The 21,252-nt window shown below is 43.5% G+C and overlaps 1 protein-coding gene across 6 annotated transcripts in view; it reads right to left on the bottom strand.

The window, feature by feature from the left end:
* Positions 1–21,252, bottom strand: part of PLEKHA5 (pleckstrin homology domain containing A5) — a gene marked incomplete at its 5' end in the record, with an annotated part of 271,030 nt that overhangs the window by 236,507 nt on the left and 13,271 nt on the right. The window lies entirely within an intron of this gene.

Raw genomic sequence — 21,252 nt, 5'->3', positions numbered from 1 at the left:
AGCTGCATGCTTACCTTGGATAGGAACTACCACAAGTACCCAATATCTGGTTTAGAGAACATATCTACAACCTCAGAACCCCAGAACCACAAGTGAAGAGACTATTTTGGAGTCATCACTTAGTTCACCCAAACACGCACTTAAAAAGACACTCTACATTTTTAGATAAACAATCGGTTATCACATCACTGTCTATAGTTATTTAAATTTACCCACCTCATTGATTGATGGCATAAACCTTTTTTTGTTTTGGCTCATACTCTTATTACTTGGGACATTATATTTCACGAGCCAAGTTTGTGATATCATTTGCACTGTCAGCACAATTGCTTCTGCACCTTCCGTATATATGTAGCACAGATATTGAATTATTATATTAAATGTATGTTTTCCATGGTTCATCCCGTTGCACAAGTCACTTTTGGATAATATACTTTGCACCATCCTTTCAGCACTTTATTGTCGCACATTGACTATTTATTAACTTTGATGTATTTTTTTGTATTTATTCACAACTTTTATGTATTGTACTATGCAATATTTTTAATTATTTTATTTATGAGATGGTTTACAGGAACTAATTTAGAATACATCTCTAGACCAAACAGAGATACTTATCATGGTCTTACTGATTCGCCTATTTCTATATCTATTGCATACTCTGCACTATTGTATAGAGAGGTAGCGCAGCACTACTACACACCTCTCTAGTTTTCCACCACGTTTAAGGATAAACTTTGAGTGCTAGCTATACTTCATCCATAACAGCGTGAGAGCCCCACCTTTTCTTTTAGTACCTCAACAGTGTAGCTCTACCTTGTTGGTACAGTACTAATGTGCGTGGTACCCCAACTAAAGGGTGCCAAAAAAGTGGTATGGTTCGGAATTAGGGTACCATTCACAACTTTTGTTTTGACAATGGAAACAGCAAAAATTGCGTACCATACCCAACTGTACCACTCAGTAGAAATGAGGCATTTGAAGAGCTTTAAGAACTGCGATCAATAGAAGATGGTCTCAGATGGATCCTACTGCGGATTCCAGGGTGTGTTTTCAAGGAGTAAGCCATGAAAACTGGATTTCAAATCTTTCTCTGGCTTTGAAATTTCAAAACACATCCTCCCATTCTGTTTGGCATCAGGATTTTCTGGGAGACAGTAAATATGAAGATGACATTTGCTTTACTCAGATTAACTCCACCTATAAATTATATGTCAGTTTTGCATGGTTGTTTGCAAGCCGAGTTCCATCCAGAATTCTTAAATCTTTTGCAATCTACAGTGCCCAAACTTCCAAACTACTGCAGGCATTGCAATTCTACATGACATTGGCACCCTCTCATGATGGATTCTACATTACGGATGTTTGTTGGTAATGCTCTTATATTGGACCGATTGGGTTCTGCAAGATTTCATCTGGACCCACTGCAAATCCGATGCGATAAGTCCAATATATGAGCGGTGACTGCAAGATGGGGGAGAAGAGCACTGGCAAGCAGGAAGTAGTGACTGGATAATGTGGGTGGAGACACTGACTAGGACAGGTGGTAGCGAGGTAACGAGGGTAGGGGCACTGACTGCTGACAGCCAGCAGGGAAGAGTCATTGGTTGGTAATTCAGCATCCTAAGAACCAGTGACTCACCCCTGCTGTTAGCAGCAGAGATATGTGGTCAGATGAAAAGGAGCCAGCACCCGCCAGTGTCCTAACAACGATGAGTCATCCCTGCTGTTGGTGGAGGATTTTTTGATGACAGCAGAATTTAAACAAAGCCAACATGAAAAATTAAAAAAACAACAACACTGTGAGGGTACCCGCGCCAATCCATTCCATGCCATGCCCTTCGGGCTGGTATGGATTTTGAAGGGGACTCCACACACAAAGAAATAAAAAAATAATGTGTGAAATTCCTCCAGAGACTCTTCGGTCGCGTATGGAATTAAAGGGGAACCAAAATCCCCAAAAAAAAAAAAAAAAGGCACGCACCCAGAATCTATGCCAGACCCTGATCTGAGCATGCAGCCATAACATGCAATGCGGGGGGGTAGCTTATGCAAATCTGGAAGCTCCCTTTAATAAGAGATCCCCCATGTGAATATCCCTGCTCATTCATCAAAAAAAGTAAAAATTAAAAAAAAAAAAAAAATCATGAGACAAGTCCTTTAAATGATAGGTTCACCTTTTTACAAAAAATAATAAATGCACATTTTTTTGCAGGTAAGAAAAATGTGCCTGCTGAGGTGTATCTTCTTACTCATACCTTGTACCAGCAAGCCAATACACTCGGACAGGAAGAATCAATGAACTACCACAGCGCTCACAGCACCATGGTAGTTCACTGAGAACTACAAGCTGACAGCCGCTAAGACTGTTGGGACCTGTAGTTTTCCATGTACAGAGCACTGTGTGATGTGGCCGGGCAGAGCCCTAGACGGCTGCGTTTTTTTTTTTTTAATTTTGACAGCTAGGAGGGAGCAGAAGATCCCCGCAAGCTGTCAGATCGGGGGAGCTGGGGCCAGTTATTTTAGAACATGAATATGGGTGTAACATAATGAAAGGTGAACTTATCCTTTAATAAAAAAAAAAAAAAAGTCCCCATTGTAAATCCATTGTCATTCACAATGAACTAGCGCTGCTGACCGGCACACCACCCACCGAACACAACAGCTCCAATCACTTGATATTCACTGAAAGACGGAGTCACTTAACCCCCCGCCAAGTAAACAAAGGAGCGCGAGCGTGACCCTGCCCCTGCGACATCCCTCAAATTACATCATCATGCCCTAATACAATATGGCATCACCAAGTGACTATACCCCCCCTATGAGAGCACATGCCAGCCCTCGGAACCCCCCCCATGACATCTTAGGACGGGTTCCTCGAGGGCCAAAATGTGCTGCAGGTCACCACCCCCCCACCCGGCAATGTGCCCCCTATGTTGAGCGCATGTCGTCTGGTATGGTTCAGGAGGCCCTCGCACGTCACCCTCTTTCCTTGTCTGCTGAGTTGCATGCTCTTATAAGGGTCTGGAATCGATTTTTGTTTTTTTTGGGGGGGGCCCTTAAAGTGGATGTAAAGGCAGAAAGTTTTTTTTTACCTTAATGCATTCTATATCTTAAGGTGTTCGAAGGCTTTTTTTTTTTTTTTTGAGCCAGAGGATCCCTCCAGCCACCCCCCCCCCCCCATACTTAGTTGGATCTAAATCGGCTCAGGTAAGTGCACTGGGCAGATAGCTGCAGGAGTCATTGGCTCCCGATGCTGTCAATCCAATTCTGTGACAAGGGAGCAGGCAGCTTGGGACTGTCCTCATAGCAAGCAGCTTTCTATAAGGGTACTAGCTGAAGAGGTGGATTCAGGAGCGCCAGCAGAGGACTCGAGAAAAAGAGGTTCGCAGCACGTTTTATTTTTTTACATTTTGGCTCATTTGTTTACATTCTACTGTGCTCCCTAATAATCCATGACTCATCCCTGCTACTGACAGCAAGGATGTTGGTTCTTCGGATGCCAGCAGGTGCCTGCATCACCTGCATCCACTGATCTGTATATTCTTACAGACGCAGGTACCAAGTGATTTTAAAGTTTGCAAATGTCTGAGCAGATCTCACAGTGATAAGAGTGCAGCTGCAGCCCAGAAACAAACATAGCATTAATAACGACTAGATCTCCGGAAGGTTTTACCCCCTATATGACCAGACCATATTTTTCTATTTAGCACTGTGCCACATTAACTAGAAATTGCTCGGTCATGTAACACTGTACTCAAATTAAATTTATGATCTGTACAGAGATACTAGAAATGGCTGTGATCAGCGACTTATAATGTGACTGACAGTGTGGCAAGCAATCTGGCGCTTACTGACACCGGCTGGGAGGGACACTTAACAGACAAGAACATAGTTCGTGACACCAATACAGTGATCAGTGATCATTTTGTACACTTTATTAATGACACTGGCTGGGTGACCAGAGTCATCAGGAAGGCAACCAAGGGGTTAACTGCGTGCCTAACAAGTGTATGTGTTCTGCTTTTACTTACAGATCTGGCTTGGTCTCTCCTTGCTTTCAGTTCTGAACGGTAACTGAAATCAGGCAGAAATCCACCCAGAATCCGTGTGCTGCGTTTACAAACACACAGATCTCTGTTCTGTGATTGGCCACAGCTGATCAGCAGGTATAAAGCCCAAATGATTGGCTGTAACCTGCTAATAAAATCGTGGCATGCCCAATTACAGCGCAAATCAGCAGGGGGCGTGCACGCTTCTAAACCAGGACATTCACTCCAACTATCGAGACATAAGCTCTGACAGGGGCTGCTATACAGTCCACTTAAGGCTCTTGCATTTAACCACCTCAAGACCAAAACTCTTTCAACCCCTTCCTGTCCAGGCCATTTTTCAGTTTTCAGCACGGTCACACCTTAAATGACAATTACTCAGGCATGTAACACTGTACCCATATTATATTGTTATTTTTTGGTAAAAAGGTTTTCTTTTTTGCTATATAAACAAAACAAAGACAAAACATTTTGGACAAAAAAACTTTCTGTTGTAAAATTTTACAAATAAATCATGTTTCTTCATACATTTAGGATAACATTAAACTTTGCTACATTTCTTTGGTTAATGAAAACATAAAAAAATAAATGTGTATATTTTTTAGTCTGTGTGAAAAGTTAGAGAGAGTCTACAGACTATGGTATATACAGTTGTGCTCATAAGTTTACATACCCTGGCAGAATTTATGATTTCTTGGCCATTTTTCAGAGAATATGAATGAGAACACAAACTTTTTTCACTCATGGTTAGTGTTTGGTTTAAGCCATTTATCATCAACTGTGTTTACTCTTTTTAAATCATAATGACACAAACTACCCAAATGACCCTGATCAAAAGTTTACATCCCCTGGTGATTTTGGCCTGATAACATGCACACAAGTTAACACAAAGTGGTTTGAATGGCTATTAAAGGTAACCATCCTCCCCTGCGATCTGTTTGCTTGTAATTAGTGTGCGTGTATAAAAGGTCAATGAGTTTCTGGTCTCCTGACAGACCCTTGCATCTTTCATCCAGTGCTGCACTGACGTTTCTGGATTCTGAGTCATGGGGAAAGCAAAAGAATTGTCAAAGGATCTGCGGGAAAAGGTAGTTGAACTGTATAAAACTGGAATGGGATATTAAAAGATATCCAAGGAATTGAGAATGCCAATCAGCAGTGTTCAAACTCTAATCAAGAAGTGGAAAATGAGGGGTTCTGTTGAAACCAAACCACGGTCAGGTAGACCAACTAAAATTTCAGCCTCAACTGCCAGGAAAATTGTTCGGGATGCAAAGAAAAACCCACAAATAACTTCAGGTGAAATACAGGACTCTCTGAAAACATGTGGTGTGGCTGTTTCAAGATGCACAATAAAGAGCCACTTATGAAGAAAGATGGGCTGCATGGTCGAGTCACCAGAAGAAAGCCATTACTATGCAAATGCAACAAAGTATCCCGCTTACAATATGCCAAACAGCACAGAGACAAGCCTCAAACTTTCTGGCACAAAGTCATTTGCAGTGATGAGACCAAAATTTAGCTTTTTGGCCACAACCATAAACGCTACATTTGGAGAGGAGTCAAAAAGGCCTGTAATGAAAGGTTCACCATTTCTACTGTGAAACACGGAGGTGGTTTGCTGATGTTTTGGGGATGTGTGAGCTACAAAGGCACAGGAAATTTGGTCAGAATTGATGGTAAGATGAATGCAGTATGTTATCAAAAAATACTGGAGGAAAATTTGCATTCATCAGCCCGGAAACTGCGCATGGGAAGTACTTGAACATTCCAACATGACAATGATCCTAAACGCAAGGCCAAGTCCACCTATCATTGGCTACAGCAGAATAAAGTGACGGTTCTGGAGTGACCATCTCAGTCTCCTGACCTCAATATCATTTATCTCTGGGGAGATCTCAAATGTGCAATTCATGCAAGACAGCCCAAGAATTTATGGGAACTGGAGGCTTTTTGCCAGGAAGAATGGGCAGCTTTACCATCTGAGAAGATAAAGTGCCCTCATCCACAAATACCACAAAAGACTTCAAGCTGTCATTGATGTTAAAGGGGGCAATACACGGTATTAACAACTGGGTATGTAAACTTATGATGGGGTCATTTGGGTAGTTTCTGTTGTCATCAGTATTTAAAAAGCGTAAAACTTAGTTGATTGATAATAAATGGCTCCAGCCAAACACTAACCATGAGTGAAAGAAAAGTTGTGTTATTCATATTCTCTGAAAAATGGCCAAGAAATCATACATTCTGCCAGGGTGTGTAAACTTATGAGCAAAACTGTACAGTACCTTTGTAAATATTTTATTATATCTTTTCATGTGACAACACTGAAGAAATGACACAATGATACAATGTAAAGTAGTGAGTGTACAGCTTGTATAACAGTGTAAATTTGCTGTCCCCTAAAAATAACTCAACACACAGCCATTAATGTTTAAACCGCTGGCAACAAAAGTGAGTACACCTCTAAGTTAAAGTGTCCAAAATGGGCCCAATTAGCTATTTTCCCTCCCCAGAGTCATGTGACTCGTTAGTGTTTACAAGGTCTCAGGTGTGAATGGGGAGCAGGTGTGTTAAATTTGGTGTTATCACTCTCTCATACTAGTCACTGGAAATTCAACATGGCACCTCGTTGCTCTACATAAAGATGGCCAAGGCTATAAGAAGATTGCCAAGGCTCGGCGGCCAAGACCATACAGTGGTTTAACAGGACAGGTTCCACTCAGAACAGGCCTAGCTATAGTCAACCAAAGAAGGGGGGGGGGGGGGGTTAGACTGTCAGTGCTCAGACCATACGCTGCACACTACATCAAATTGGTCTGAATGGCTGTCATCCCACAAAGAAGCCTCTTCTTAAGATGATGCACAAGAAAGCCCGCAAACGGTTTGCTGAAGACAAGCAGACTAAGGACATGGATTACTGGAACCATGTCCTGTGGTCTGGTGAGACCAAGATAAACTGATTTGGTTCCGATGGTGTCAAGCGTGTGTGGCAGCAACCAGGTAAGGAGTACAAAGACAAGTGTGTCTTGCCTACAGCTAAGCATGGTGGTGGGAGTGTCATGGTCTGGGGCTGCATGAGTGCTGCCAGCATTAGGGAGTTACAGTTCATTGAGGGAACCATGAATTCCAACATGTACTGTGACATACTGAAGAAGAGTAGGATCCCCTTCCCTGCAAGGACTGGGCTGCAGGGCAGTATTCCAACATAACGACCCCAAACACACCTCCAAGATGACCACTGCCTTGTTATAGAAGCTGAGGGTAAAGATGATGGACTGGCCAAGCATGTCTCCAGACCAAATCCCTATTGAGCATCTGTGGGGCATCCTCAAAACGGAAGGTGGAGGAGCGCAAGGTCTCTAACATCCACCAGCTCCGTGATGTCTTCTTGGGGGAGTAGAAGAGGACTCCAGTGGCAACCTGTGAAGCTCTGGTGAACTCCATGCCCAAGAGGGCTAAAGGCAGTGCTGGAAAATAATGGTGGCCACACAAAATATTGACACTTTGGGCCCAATTTGGACATTTTAACTTTTATAATCTTAAATATTATTGGCTGTGTGTTGAGGTATTTTAAGGGGACAGCTAATTTATCCTGGTGTACAAGCTGTACAGTCACTACATTACATTGCAGCAAAGTGTAATTTCCTCAGTGTTGTCACATTAAATGATATAATAACATATTTACAAAAATGTGAGGGGTGTACTGTATTGAGAAATACTGTAGATTTGACGATTGATCAATTCTGATGTACTGACTGCCTATCTTATTTCTTGAAGCCCTAAAAGGCCAGAATACCCCACAGATATGCCCCAAATGACCCCGTTTTGTAAAGAAGACAGTCCAATGTAATAAATTAGGAGACATGAGTTTAAGTTGAAATTTTTTTGTCACAATGTTTTGGAAGATTAAAGGACCTTAAGAACCAGGACAGAGGAAACACCTCAAAAACACATTTCATTTTTTTGCCAGAAGTTTTTGCAAAATGCAAAAAGAAAAAACACACTTGTGAGACTTTCACTGTCTGGACTGATCACACAAATCAACCAATTGTGTAAAACCCAATGTACTGTTACAGTCGTCTAGTGATGGAATAAAGCTTAGTTTAGCATTACCTATAGCAGTAGTGAGGGAATAAAAAGTTATTGCAAAGGCAGAAGGTTTTTGATCTTAATGCATTATATTCATTAAGATAAAAAGCCTTTTGTGTGCAGTAGCCCCCTTTGGCCCCCCTAATACTTACCTGAGGTCCATTTAGATCCAGCGATATTGTCGGAATGTTTCAGGTGCCCGGGACTCCCCTCCTCATTGGCTGAGACAGCCGAGTGGCGCCATTGGCTCCTGTTGCTGTCAAAGTCAGTCAGCCAATGAGGAGAGAAAGGGGTGGGGGCGAGCCGTGGCTCTAAATGGACACAGGGAGTTGTGGCTCGGCTCGGGTGACCCCATAGTAAGCTGCTTGTTGTGGGGGCACTAAAAAGGAGGGAGGGGCCAGGAGTGCCAAAGAGGGACCAGAGAAGAGGATCTGGCCTGCTCTGTGAAAAACCACTTCACAGAGCAGGCAAGTAGGTCATTTTTTTCTTTGTTTAGTTACAAATAAGAGGTTTTACACTCCCTTTAAGTTTAGAATTACCTATAGTAGTTCCTGTTACTATAAGCCAAGCAAGCCTAGCCTATTGGTACATGGCTTCCCCAGGAATGCCATGTTCAGTAGCCAGGAAGTACAGGAGGCTGAAGAAATGAACAAAAGAGTTTGGCTAGGTTCACACCTGTATAGATGGTGCCTCTGAGGGACCCGCACAAATACTGGCAGCCACAACCACCCACATAGAGAAATTCAGGACTGTGGGCCGGTGCCATTATTCCTAATGACACATTAACCGCACTGGAAATCACACCCCTACTGGGAACCCCGGGTTCCTGTTCGGGCTGCAATTTCAAAAATAGTGCAGGGACCTCTTTCCTGCGTGTTGCGGGGCACAGCAGCTCATTCAAATGAATAGGCTCTCACGCCTACGCAAACCACGGCCTGCACAACTGTGAACCTAGTCTTCATGTGGTTCCAGGAATGCAGCTGTCCACAGGGAAAGGCTGAATCTGGTGTCTATCAAGAACAGTCAGTTGGACGTTTATATGGGTCAGGTCAGGCGGTAGGCAGAAAGGTATTCAATAAACAGGCTAGGATTAGTAAAGGTGGTAGGCAAAGGCAACATTGCACTGGTGTGGCATTGATTAGGAACACTGATGCTGGCTGCACTGGTCTCAGTGGGAATTGTGTAGCAACATTGTGTGGAACATTGCTGCTGAGGCTACGGATACGTCCTCCCAGAGTGAAGCTTGCCCCACCTGGCAATATATTATATATATATATATATATATATATATATATATATATATATATATATATATATATATATATATATATATATATATATATATATATATATACACACATACATACACACACATACACACTATACAGTACATGCAGCAGTCTGGTGGGAAGAAGTTAGACGTACTTTACAGCGCTCCGGTCACATCTACATGCACAGCTGTAGTTGAACCCCTGCTATATTGTAGCCCCACCATTGCTGGCGATCCATCTGCAAGCTGCTCCATCACATCCATTAGAAAATTACGAACGAGGTGTGGGGATGACACTTTTAGCACTTGTCGGTGGCTGGAAGCTCATAAACCTTTTGAAAAGGGACATCAAACGTCTCCAAATAAATAAAAGTCTCAGTCCCCCTCCCTCCACACACCGAGGGTGCAGCCGGAATATACACACCACACGCCCAGTATCCTCCCTTGCATTTCATACACGGGTAACCCCCAGCAACATCAATTCCAGCCTGACTATCTTCTTCTTGACAAATTTCCCATCCTTTGTCAACTTTTTACTGCGGTCTGTGTCAGCACTAAGGGTGATGGTTCTGGGTTACTGCACATCCTTACAGCTCTCAGGTTAGCTGCTAAAGATTACCACAAAAATATACCCTCATATCCTTACAGCCTAGGAAGCTGCCATCTTAGCCTCTGTTGGATCTGCAGTTGCCATGGTGCTGCGCACGTTATCACTTATGACACCAGCAGTTTGATGGTTTGAATGAGAGCACAAGCAACCCTGAGAGTTATCATCCACAGCATAACGTATAAATGTTCTGGGGAAAATTTTTTTTAGTTCTGCCTAAATATGTACGATCATATGGCCACAGGCTCCTCCCACATGACAGCACCTCTCAGGAAGTCTCACCGAATCCCCTGTATGATTTCTGGCTTAAAGCGGAGTTCCGGCCTCGGGGGTCAATTTGAGCTAAAAATACCCCCGGGACAGTCAGGGCTAGTACATTCCACAATGGATAGCCTCTGAACTGTCCCGGGTCGCACTTACCTGTAAGAAGAAATACTTACCTTTAAAATTAATTCTCCAGCACTGCCATCTCAGCGCCCCTCTTCGTGTTCTCTTCCGTGACGTCGGAGTCCCACAATGCACTGCACCAGCCCCGCTCGTCACTTCAGATGCAGGCACGGCATCCCTGCACAGCTTCTGGGCATGCCCAGAAGCTGCTTAGTGAATGCCGCGCCTGCACCGGAAGTGATGAGCGGGGCCGGTGCAGGCGCATTGATTCCTGGGAGCGATGACGTTCAGTTTCCAGGAATCATCACAAACCGGAAGTGACGGCGCGGGCCGCGGCCGCAGAGGGAGGAAGTGGAAGGAAGATGAGTATTTTTTTCTTATATAATAAAAGGTAAGTGACAAAAGAGAAAAAAAAAAAAAAAAAAAAAAAAAATCGGTACTATCCATTTCTCTTTCAGGTTGCCGTTTAGCAAGCGGATGGCCCAAAATCAATTTTGAGGCCGGAACTCAGCTTTAAGCTCACCATAAGGACTGATGGCAGTCATACATGAAAGATCCAGCTGCTTAAGAGATTTTTACTGCATATAATGCCCCGTACACCCGTTCCGATAATCATACGATAAAACTCACTTTCAACCTGATCACATGATAATCTGATCATTAGTACACAGCCGATCACGACAGTTCATCCAACAAAATCCGAAGGGACAAACAGGAAAACTTCTGTCATACGATAGCTCCGCGAACGACAATCGTTTCGTCAGTACACTATGCGTCCGCTTAAAAAAATCGATCAACAAAGACCGCGCATGATCAGAAACACTAAAATAGCATGGAAAAAGCCTGGCTGCTATGGTTTTTGTTTTGCACCATCTGATACGTAGCTAAGCAACCAGGAAGCTTTTCCTGAATCGTACGGCAAAAATCATACGGTTTGTACGCATTGTCGAATTCGATGTTAGCATCATGCAACAAAATGCGAACGATAAGTCGTCCGATTATCTGAACGTATGTATGGGGTTTAACAGTCTGGAAGAAAAAAAAGCATTCTTACCAGGGTCACCCAGGCAGTCACAATTATTTCAATGAAGGTAGGAAAGTAGACAGACTTCCTAGAATGGCTTTTCTGTATAGCCCACCTAAAAAAACCTGACATGGCCTGTCTGAGTTTGGCACAGATAGCTTGTGCTCCAGGCAAGATCTGGCACATCAGGTGACACCTTAATATTGTAACAAAGTAGTCAATTCACTAAGAGATAAATACCGCTTGAATTTGTGTGTTAAAATAACGCATCTTTCATCTCAGGAGCAGGCAACGCACTAAAAAAAAAAAAAAACTCTTTAAACACTGCATGGGTTTCCTTCTTTATGAGTGTGGAAAATAAGTATTTGATCCCCTGCAGATTTTGTAAGTGTGACAAAAAATGATGGGTCTATAATTATCATTGGTGTGTTTTAAATGATAGAAACCTAGTATTAACCACAAATACAGAAAAAACACATTATTCAAAAGGTTTTAAATTGAGTTTCAGTTCAGTGAGTAAAATAGGTATTTGATCCCATACCCAACAACAATAATTCTGGCTCCCACAGACTGGCTACAGTATGTGCTCATGTGGTACACAGATCAGTTCGGTCAATTTAGGAAAGGTGCTTCCAACAACAACTCGTTATGTATATAAAAGACACCTGTCCACAGAATATCTTTCTTCCATTCCAAACATCATCATCATCATCATCATCATGGGCAAGACCAAAGAGCTCTCAAAGGACGTCAGTGAACCTGCACAAGGCTGGACTGGGCTACAAAACCATCAGCAAGAAGCTGGGTGAGAAGGAGACAGCTGCTGGGAAGATTATTCGCAAATGGAAGAACTACAAAATAACCATCAATCGCCCTTGATCTTGAGCGCTATGCAAGATTTTGCCTCATGGGGTAAGGATGATCATGAGAAAAGTGAGGGATCAGCCAGAACTCCTTGGAGGAGCTTGTGAATGGCAGCTGGGACCACAGTCACCAAACAATCCATGGGTAACACAATATGCCGCAATGGATTGAAAACCTGCAGCGCCCGCAAGATCCCCCTCTTCAAGAAGGCACATGTACAAGCCCATCTGAAGTTTGCCAATGAACATCCAAATGATTCAGAGACTGGGAGAAAGTGCTGTGGTTCAAAGGAGACCAAAATTGAGCTCTTTGGCATTCACTGGTCTTGCAGTGTTTAGAGGAAGAAAAATGCTGACTATGACCCTATGAACATCATCTCTACAGTTGAGCACGGAGGTGGAAACATTATGCTTTGGGGCAGTTTCTCTGCTAAAAAGGTACAGGCTGTCTTTGTGGAATTGAGGAGCCAATGGACGGGGCAGTGTATTGTAAAATCTTGGATGAGAACCTTCTTTCCTCAGCTAGAACACTGAAGGGGCATGGATGGGTCTTCCAGCATGACAATGACCCAAAATATACCGCCAAGGCAACAAAGGAGTGGCTCAAGAAGGAGCACATTAAGGTCATGGAGTGGCCTAGCCAGTCTCCAGACCTTGATCCTATAGAAAATTTATGGAGGGACCTGAAAACTCAAGTTGCCAAACAGCCAATAAACCTTAAGGATTTAGTGAAGATCTGTAAAGAGTGGACCAAAATCCCTCCTGAGATGTGTGCAAACCCAGTAACCAACTACAAGAAATGTCTTACCTCTGTGCTTGCCAACAAGGGTTGCTCCACCAAGCACTGAGTCATGTTTTGCTTGGGGATCAAATACTCTGTTGAAAACGGGTCACCGGAGTGCAAAATTAATTGCAATCCTGTGATCCATAGGAGAAGGACAGCCAAACATGCTTTGGCTGTACATCTCCTTTAAGGGTGACCCAAAAAAAAAATGCATTAGCCCTCCCAAATTCTTACTATACCAGAGCCTTATCTGATCATGAAGCCTGGCAGGCAAGGATAAATGTGCCCTCCCACCGAAAACTCTTAAACTTTACCAAACCGCATGTCCTGACATGGGGGGGGGGGTGAAGAACCCCTAGAAAGCGCCTTGTTCTTATGTTAATGAGAATAAGGGCGTCTTCCCTACAACCCTTCTTTTTGCGAATGAGGACCCCTTTTTCATTCACATAAAGGAAGCTGATATTTAGAAGACCCCTTATTGTTAAAAGGGGCTTCTAGACTGTGATAAATCCCCCACCTACCCACAGCCCCTCAAAACCACTGGGCCAGGGTTGTGGGGAAGAGGCCTTTGCCTTCATCAACATGTGGAGGACAAGGTGCTTTGCCAGTGGGGGGGGGGGGGGTCTCCCCCCAGCAAGGTATCCCCCATGTTGAGGGCATGTTGTCTGGAATGCTTAAGGCAGAAGGGATGGGGAGCTGGGCGCATACTCTTTTTGTCTTTTGGGCATTGGGTCCCCCTTTAAATTCATACCAGACCCGCCGGGCCTGGTACAGATTGTGGGGGAAGCCCTATAAAGAGCAGAGCGGGGATGAATAACTGGTTGCTGGGACCCTGGCAGCTGATGACTTCTTGACAATCAGCATCCCTGAGCTGCAACTGTCACATTTAGTAGTGATAGGAATACTAATACTAAACATTTAAACTTTTAAAGTGTTCCTAAACCCAGGAGCCTGTATTCACTATTTCTGCAATAGTTTTAGTAAACATAGCAGTCTTGTGACTTCAGTGTCCGGCTGAGCACTGGTTAAAGCTTGTAGGAGGAGTTTTCTTTCTACTCTAACTGTCCTATGAGGCTGCAGGACTCCTGACCCTCTATCTGGACAGTGCTGATTGGCCCTAAGCTGATCAAATGCACTCTCCCAAGAAAAAAAAAAAAAAACTTTTTAGCAATACACACCAAACTGAGCATGTGCAGATTGTCCTCTAGCCTCTGTTCTATCAGTACATGGATTGGGGACAGTGGAAGAGGGGGGCGGGGGGATGGAGAAGACAGGATCAAACAGCCTTTTTACACAATGAGGAGGATTATCCCCTTAGGTTCAACAGTACATGGGTATAACTCCATTAAACAGCGAATGGCTAGACCATGAGATAACACATTTTTTTTTGTCTTTTTTTTTTTTGTGAACTTTAATGTAATATTGCATTTTTAAGGATATGTACCACAGGTAAACGTAGTGAACTGACAGTTTACATATCTCATGAGATATTTTGTATACAACACAAAACATCTCACGCAATCATCAATAGTGAACTGACTCCAAAGTCCTCCATTATCTGCATAAGACAGCAGTTGGGGGGATTTAATGGAAGATCAACTCAAACAGCTGCCTGTCTGCTGGAATCTTTATCCCCAAACAGGCATTAGCAGTATGTGCAAAGTGAAATCTCCACTAACAATCGCATGAGGCACAGCACACATCAGCCAGTACTGTCCCATTGTCAAACAAAATTCAGGACAATGATGTTACACAAACAGTCAACATCACAGACATTTTAAATTTTATCACAAAATATGAACCTAAATGAAGCGACTTCCCCATCCCTGATGACTTAAAGGTACACAGAAGGCCCAATACTGGCCACAGCAGGAAAGACCTAGATGGAATTTCTGTATATACTGCATGTTAAGGTATATACTGCATGGCTAATATAATAGAGATCAGACAACTCCAATGCAGCGAGTTGCACTCTGTGTTAAATAGAAAAGAACAAGTTTATGTTGCTGGGTTCCTCGTCACAGTGCTGCTTGCTCCCCCACCCCGAACGGTGGATCGCTTGTAATAAGAAGTGTGAGCAACGTTGGTCTCCATGGCGACTGGTGATGCTGCAAGCGGCAGGATGATGATTAGAGAAGGGGCAGATAAGCTGTAAGAAGAGCCTGTGACTTTCTGTGCCGGATCGGTAAGGTTAGTGTTCCCATAAACATCACACATAACATGCAGTAATTATACATAGGGGAGAAGAAACCAGAAACAGTGGGGAGCGCAATATACGTATGGGGAGAGCAAACGGACATCATCCAATTCATCATCACCCAATTCATCCAAGTCAGGACAAAACTGCAAACCAAACTTCTCTAGGACAAAATAAGTGAATAGACTGACCATCTCCTGAATTCTACATAAACTTTTTCACTTTATGTTAGAATGAGGTCCAAATTATACAACTGGCCTCATTATATAACCAGAAGGCAAAACACAGGCCCAACCAGTCATATTGTACTTAAAGTGGTAGTAAATTTTATTTTTACCTACAGGTAAGCTTATTATAAAGCTCACCTGTAGGTAAAATGAATATCTCCTAAACATGCACTGTTTAGGAGACATTCTTGTGAGCAGCAGCCGGTGATGTCACTGGCACCTGTGCTCTGAACGGCAAACCCGTGCCGTTCCTTCAAAGCTGTGTGCCATGGCTGAGACTCCCACGTGTATTCGCAGGAGTGACTTCATCACGGCCCATCCAGCCAGAAGGCTGAAGAATTGGAAGCCATACCTTTCAACATGGCTAAGCGACTCAACTATGCATGAAAACATAGGAAATGGGGTGCAAAAAATGGCAGCAGGTTCTCTGGACTGATGAGTCAAAATGTGAAATACTTGGCTGTAGTAGGAGGTAGTTTGTTTGCAGAAGTTCTGAAGAGCAGTACAATAATAAGTGTCTGCAGGCAACAGTGAATCATGGTGGAGGTTCATTGCATGTTTGGGACTGCATTTCTGCAAATGGAGTTGGAGATTTGGCCAGGATCAACGGTGTCCTAAATGCTGAGAAACACAGGCAGATACTGATCCATCATGCCATATTATCAAGGAGGCATGTAATTGGCTACAGAGTTTATTCTACAGTATGACAACCCCAGACATACAGCCAATGTCATTAAGAACTACCTTCAGTGTAAAGAACAACAAAGAGGTAAGTGATGGTTTGGTCACCGCAGAGCCCTGATCTCAATATCATGGAGCCCATCTGAGATCACCTGAAGAGACAGAAGGATTTGAGGCAACCTATATGCACACAAGATCTGCAGTTAGTTCTCCAAGATGTTTGGGACAACCTGCCTAGTTCCTTCAAAAACTGTGTGAAAGTGTACCTAGAAGACTGAATGCTGTTTTTTGAAGGCTAAGGGTGGTCACAGTAAATATTGATTTGATTTAGATTCCTTGTCTGTTCATTTAATTTCCGTTTTGTTAACTGTTAAAAAATAAACTATTAACACATCTTTTTTTTATTTTAAACATTTTTAAAATTTACAGCATTTTTTCACACCGGTCAAAAACTTTTGCACAGTACTGTGCAGTGCACACAAAAATACGCACGACACATGCATTGCACAAAAATACACACTACACACAAAATATGCACTTCATACACTGCACACAACAGCCGGCAGTGATCCTGGGGGATGTCAGCTCTTGGCATGCAATGTGCTGGATGGTGGGAACTGAGGGGGGGCCGGATGTTCAGCTATAAAAGATGTATAAACTGATCAGAGCTATGCGAGCGTCTCCCAGGGGTGATGACAGGACATGAGTGGACGCTGGATAGAGATATACAATGGCCATCTCCCTGGGGGCGCATGATAAAATGTGACAGACACAGCTTCATATAGATTCTATTATGTTAGACTGAGGGCACAGCCAAGAATGGCAGGGCTCTCACCTGGACCAGCCTTATTCAGGATATCACAGATCCTCTTTAGGATACCACAGCCCCCCTCCCCGGCACCTTCTCCCAGTGTCATACTTTCTCAGACATGTGGAGACCTGAGGAGATTTCTCAATAACGATACATTTCATGAGTCATTCATTTCCCTCCCAGGATCTATGAATTCACCCACTGACCTCGGGGACGCCGCTGTGTGCTGCAAGGCAGGAGAAACCGGACAAACCAGCTGAATCAAACTCCATCAACAAAGCTGAGTGGGGGATCATTAGTGATTCACGTCCAATAATCATCCTTCACCCACCCTGACAGCATCCCTGACTACTCCCCAGCTACAAATTCCTAATTAATTCCAGTACCCCCAAACCTCCCCCCTTTAAAATGATAATGCCTCATTCATACCAGGACCTCCAGCACCTCTCAATCTCCAGGTACAATCCCTCATTCATTCCAATAACACAACTCCTTCCTTTCAAGATGTAAATCCTTCAATAATTCCAGTACTCGTGAGACCTCTCCCTCTGAAGATACAATTCCATCATTCGAGTACCTGTGACACCTCTTCCTTTCTATATACAAATAACTCTTCAGATACAGCTACCCCATTCATTCCAGTACTTGTGACACCTCTTCCAGTCCAGATACAAATCACAGATACAGTGTCAATCACATCACATTTAACCTTATGGAAATGGAAGAAATACATTTACCTACAGATCCAGTGGAACCAAGGATTGTGCCAAGTACCACCAATCAGCGAGCGTGTTCTATAACCCCTAACCATCAGGGAATACCACATTCCGCGAAATGGCGAGCATACCTTACACTCTCAATCATAACCATGCTTCCAAACTTCTCAGTCTAAACTTATCTCTTGACCTGAAGCAATGGATACAGGCTCCTACACACTCCAATGGCAACACCCTTGACCTTGTCTTCTATCTATGCACTCCGTGCAACCTCTCCAACTCTCTGATCACCAACTTATTAGTTTCGCTCTCTCCCTGCTTTCCACCTCCTCTCCCTCCAACCGCCTAACAGTTACCTGTAGAAACCTTCGCCACCACAACCCTTCTCTTCTCTGCTACTGACCATCTATATGACAAAATCTCATCCCTGTGATGCCCCAACCTAGCCACTTTTTATAACAGCTCACTGTCATCCTCAGACAAGCTTGCTACCCTTACTACATGCAGAATCCGACCCCGACAGCTACAACCCTGGCAAACAGGCGACACCAGAAGTCTCAGAAAACATAGCCGCACTCTTGAGTGCCAGTGGTGTAAGACTAAGTCCAAGGAAGACTTCAACCAATGTAAATCTGCCCTCCTAAAATACTATTCCTGCTCCTCACTGCCAAGCAAACCTATTTTATCACTCATTAATTCTCATCAAGTCCCCGTCAACTCTTCTCTACCTTTAACTCTCTACTCTGTCCTCCCCTGACTCTACCCAGTAACTCACTCACTGCCCAGGAGATCGCCAATCACTTAAAAAATAGGATCAATACAATTCACGAGGAGATCTCCAATACCTCCCCCACTTAACACCCCATTTCCACAGGTACAATCATTACTTCTCTTGTTCAACCCTACTAGTATTAACGAGATTGCTGGACTTTTTTTCTAACACCCATCTAACCACCTTCCCCCTGAAACCTGCACCCTCGCAAATGCTACACTCACCTTCTGACTATATTCTATGCTTTCTAACTCAAATCTTCAACCTCTCCCTCTCTTCTGGCATCTTCCCCAACTCTCTAACAAATGCGCTAGTCACTCCCATCCTTAAAAAGCAATCACTGGACCCCACCAATCTTCACAATCTATGCCCCATCTCCTTATGCCCCTTCTCCTCCAAACTCCTTGAACTGGTCTATAACTGACTAAGTAACCATCTGACTAAGAACAAACTTCTTGATCCCCTTTGGTCCGGATTTCACCCTCAACAGTCCACAGAAACTGCTCTCTTTAAACCGACAAAACGACCTACTGATGGCCAACAACAACGGACACTATTCTGTACTACTCCTCCTGGACCTCTCTGCTGCCTTTGACAGAGGACCACCCCCTCCACCTCAAAAAACACCACTCTCTTCCTTTCTCCGCCGGGGTCCCCCAAGATTCTGTTCTTGGACCTCTCCTTTTCTCAACCTACACCTCCTCCCTGTGTCAGCTGATTGTCTCCCATGGCTTTCAATATCATCTCTACGCTGAGGACACCAAAATCTATCTCTCCACCCCCTCAGCTCACTCCATCAGTCTCCTCACGCATCACCAACTTACTAACAGACATATCCACCGGAATGTCCCATCACTTCCTCAAATTCAACCTATCCAAAACCAAGCTCATGATATTTCCTCCCCCACGTTTTTTCCCCTGATTTCTCTGTCAAAATCAACGGCTCAACTATCAACCTGTGTCCCCATGCCAAGGTTCTAGGTGTGATCCTGGACTCTGAACTTTTGGCACCACATCCAGTCGCTGTCCAAAGCTTGCCACCTCAACCTCCGCAACATTTCCAAGATACACCCCTTCCTAACCAATGACACCACAAAGCTTCTACTCCACTCGCTAGTCATCTCATCTTGATTACTGCAACTCCCTCCTCATTGGCTTACCTTTAAATAGACTACCCCCCCCTTTCAGTCCATCATGAACGCTGCTGCCAGGCTCATCCACCTTACAAACCACTCGGTGTCTGCTACCCCTCTTTGCCAATCCCTCCATTGGCTGCCACTCAACCTACAAATTAAATTCAAGATACTAACCATAACTTGCAAAGCCATCCATAACCTGGCCCACAGCTACATCACTAAACTGGTCACAAAATACCAATCATATCGTTCTCTTCATTCCTCCTGGTCTCTAGCTTCCATGTCACCTCTTCCCATGCTAGCCTTCAGGACTTCTCCCGAGCCTCTCCCATCCTCTGGAATGCTCTACCCTAATCTGTCCAGCTATCGCCTACTTTGCCCACTTTCAAGCAATCCTTGGAAACATATTTTAAGAGAAGCCCATCGGGCCCCCACCTAACAACTGTACATTTATTTTCTCCATCAGCACATCCCCCCACAATAATTACCTCCTGTATTTCTTGACGCTCCCTCTTAGATTGTGAGCTCCAACAAGCAGGGCCCTACTGTATTAAAGTGTATAGTAGTTGTACTGTCTACCCTCAATTTGTGAAGCACTGCGTAAACTGTCAGCGCTATACAATTCCTGTATAATAATAATAATAATCATATAGCACCAATTTCTAAAGCTAAATTCCAGGTAAGGATATATTTTTTGCATGGTTACATTATTCCCATTAACACCCAGTGAACCTCCTTATCTTCTTGGTCCCATTCCTCAATCAATGCAAAGCACTTTCTGATTAAAATCAGAAAATACAAGGCATGCTCAGAATGGTGCCTGTATTAGCAACCCCATGTTCACTATACAGTAGGCCAGCTCATCAGCACAAAACTCATAAGATAGCAAAGATCACTGTAGTAGTGTCAGCTTCTACAGTGAATCTCCACTACCACAGGGATCAGCTAGGTATGGAATATGCATACTTACATTGCTCTAAGCCAGACCAATGACACTATGCAAAAATATACATACCTGGAATTCAGGTAATCAATCAATGGAATCAATGTTCAAATAACAAACCACAGGATGTCAGTTCCATCATTTATTGTGCAGCATTTCAAAGCACGTATCATATGAACAGCAGTCAATCCCAATCCGCTCGTACATGACTGAAGATTGGTGACAGATCAGTGCAGTTCTGCACCCCATACAATCCACCATCCCATCTACCACCAATTATGCATTGGCAAATAAAATGACTCATATATGGCATGGCAGGCTGAGGATAAAATCCTGCTACTTCCGGTTCTGAACATTCAAGATTTGCAAGAAAAAAAAAAAAAAAAAAAAAAAACTGCTCCTCTCCACATGCATACCACTTCAAATGCAGCGAAAGCCGTGGATCATGCCAATCACAATCACACAATCTCAACACTACTAGGGAGCCCTGTATATAAGAAGCAAGACCACTGGAAAGGATAAGAACCGACATACTTGTTAAAAGGTCCCCCCCCCCCCCAAACTGATATTTCAGAGGTTGGTGAATGCTGTGGAGTCACTTTACCTGACAGTTGTTTATATATCTTGGGAACTCTGGTGATGGGATCTCAGATTAGGGTTCTCAGGTGTGCTTACATGTCGTGGTCATTA

Source organism: Pelophylax lessonae (assembly GCF_965119305.1).
Source record: "Pelophylax lessonae genome assembly, chromosome: 4".
Lineage (NCBI taxonomy): Eukaryota > Metazoa > Chordata > Amphibia > Anura > Ranidae > Pelophylax > Pelophylax lessonae.
Note: the sequence above shows the minus strand (reverse complement) of the source record. Positions and strands in the feature narration are given on the sequence as shown.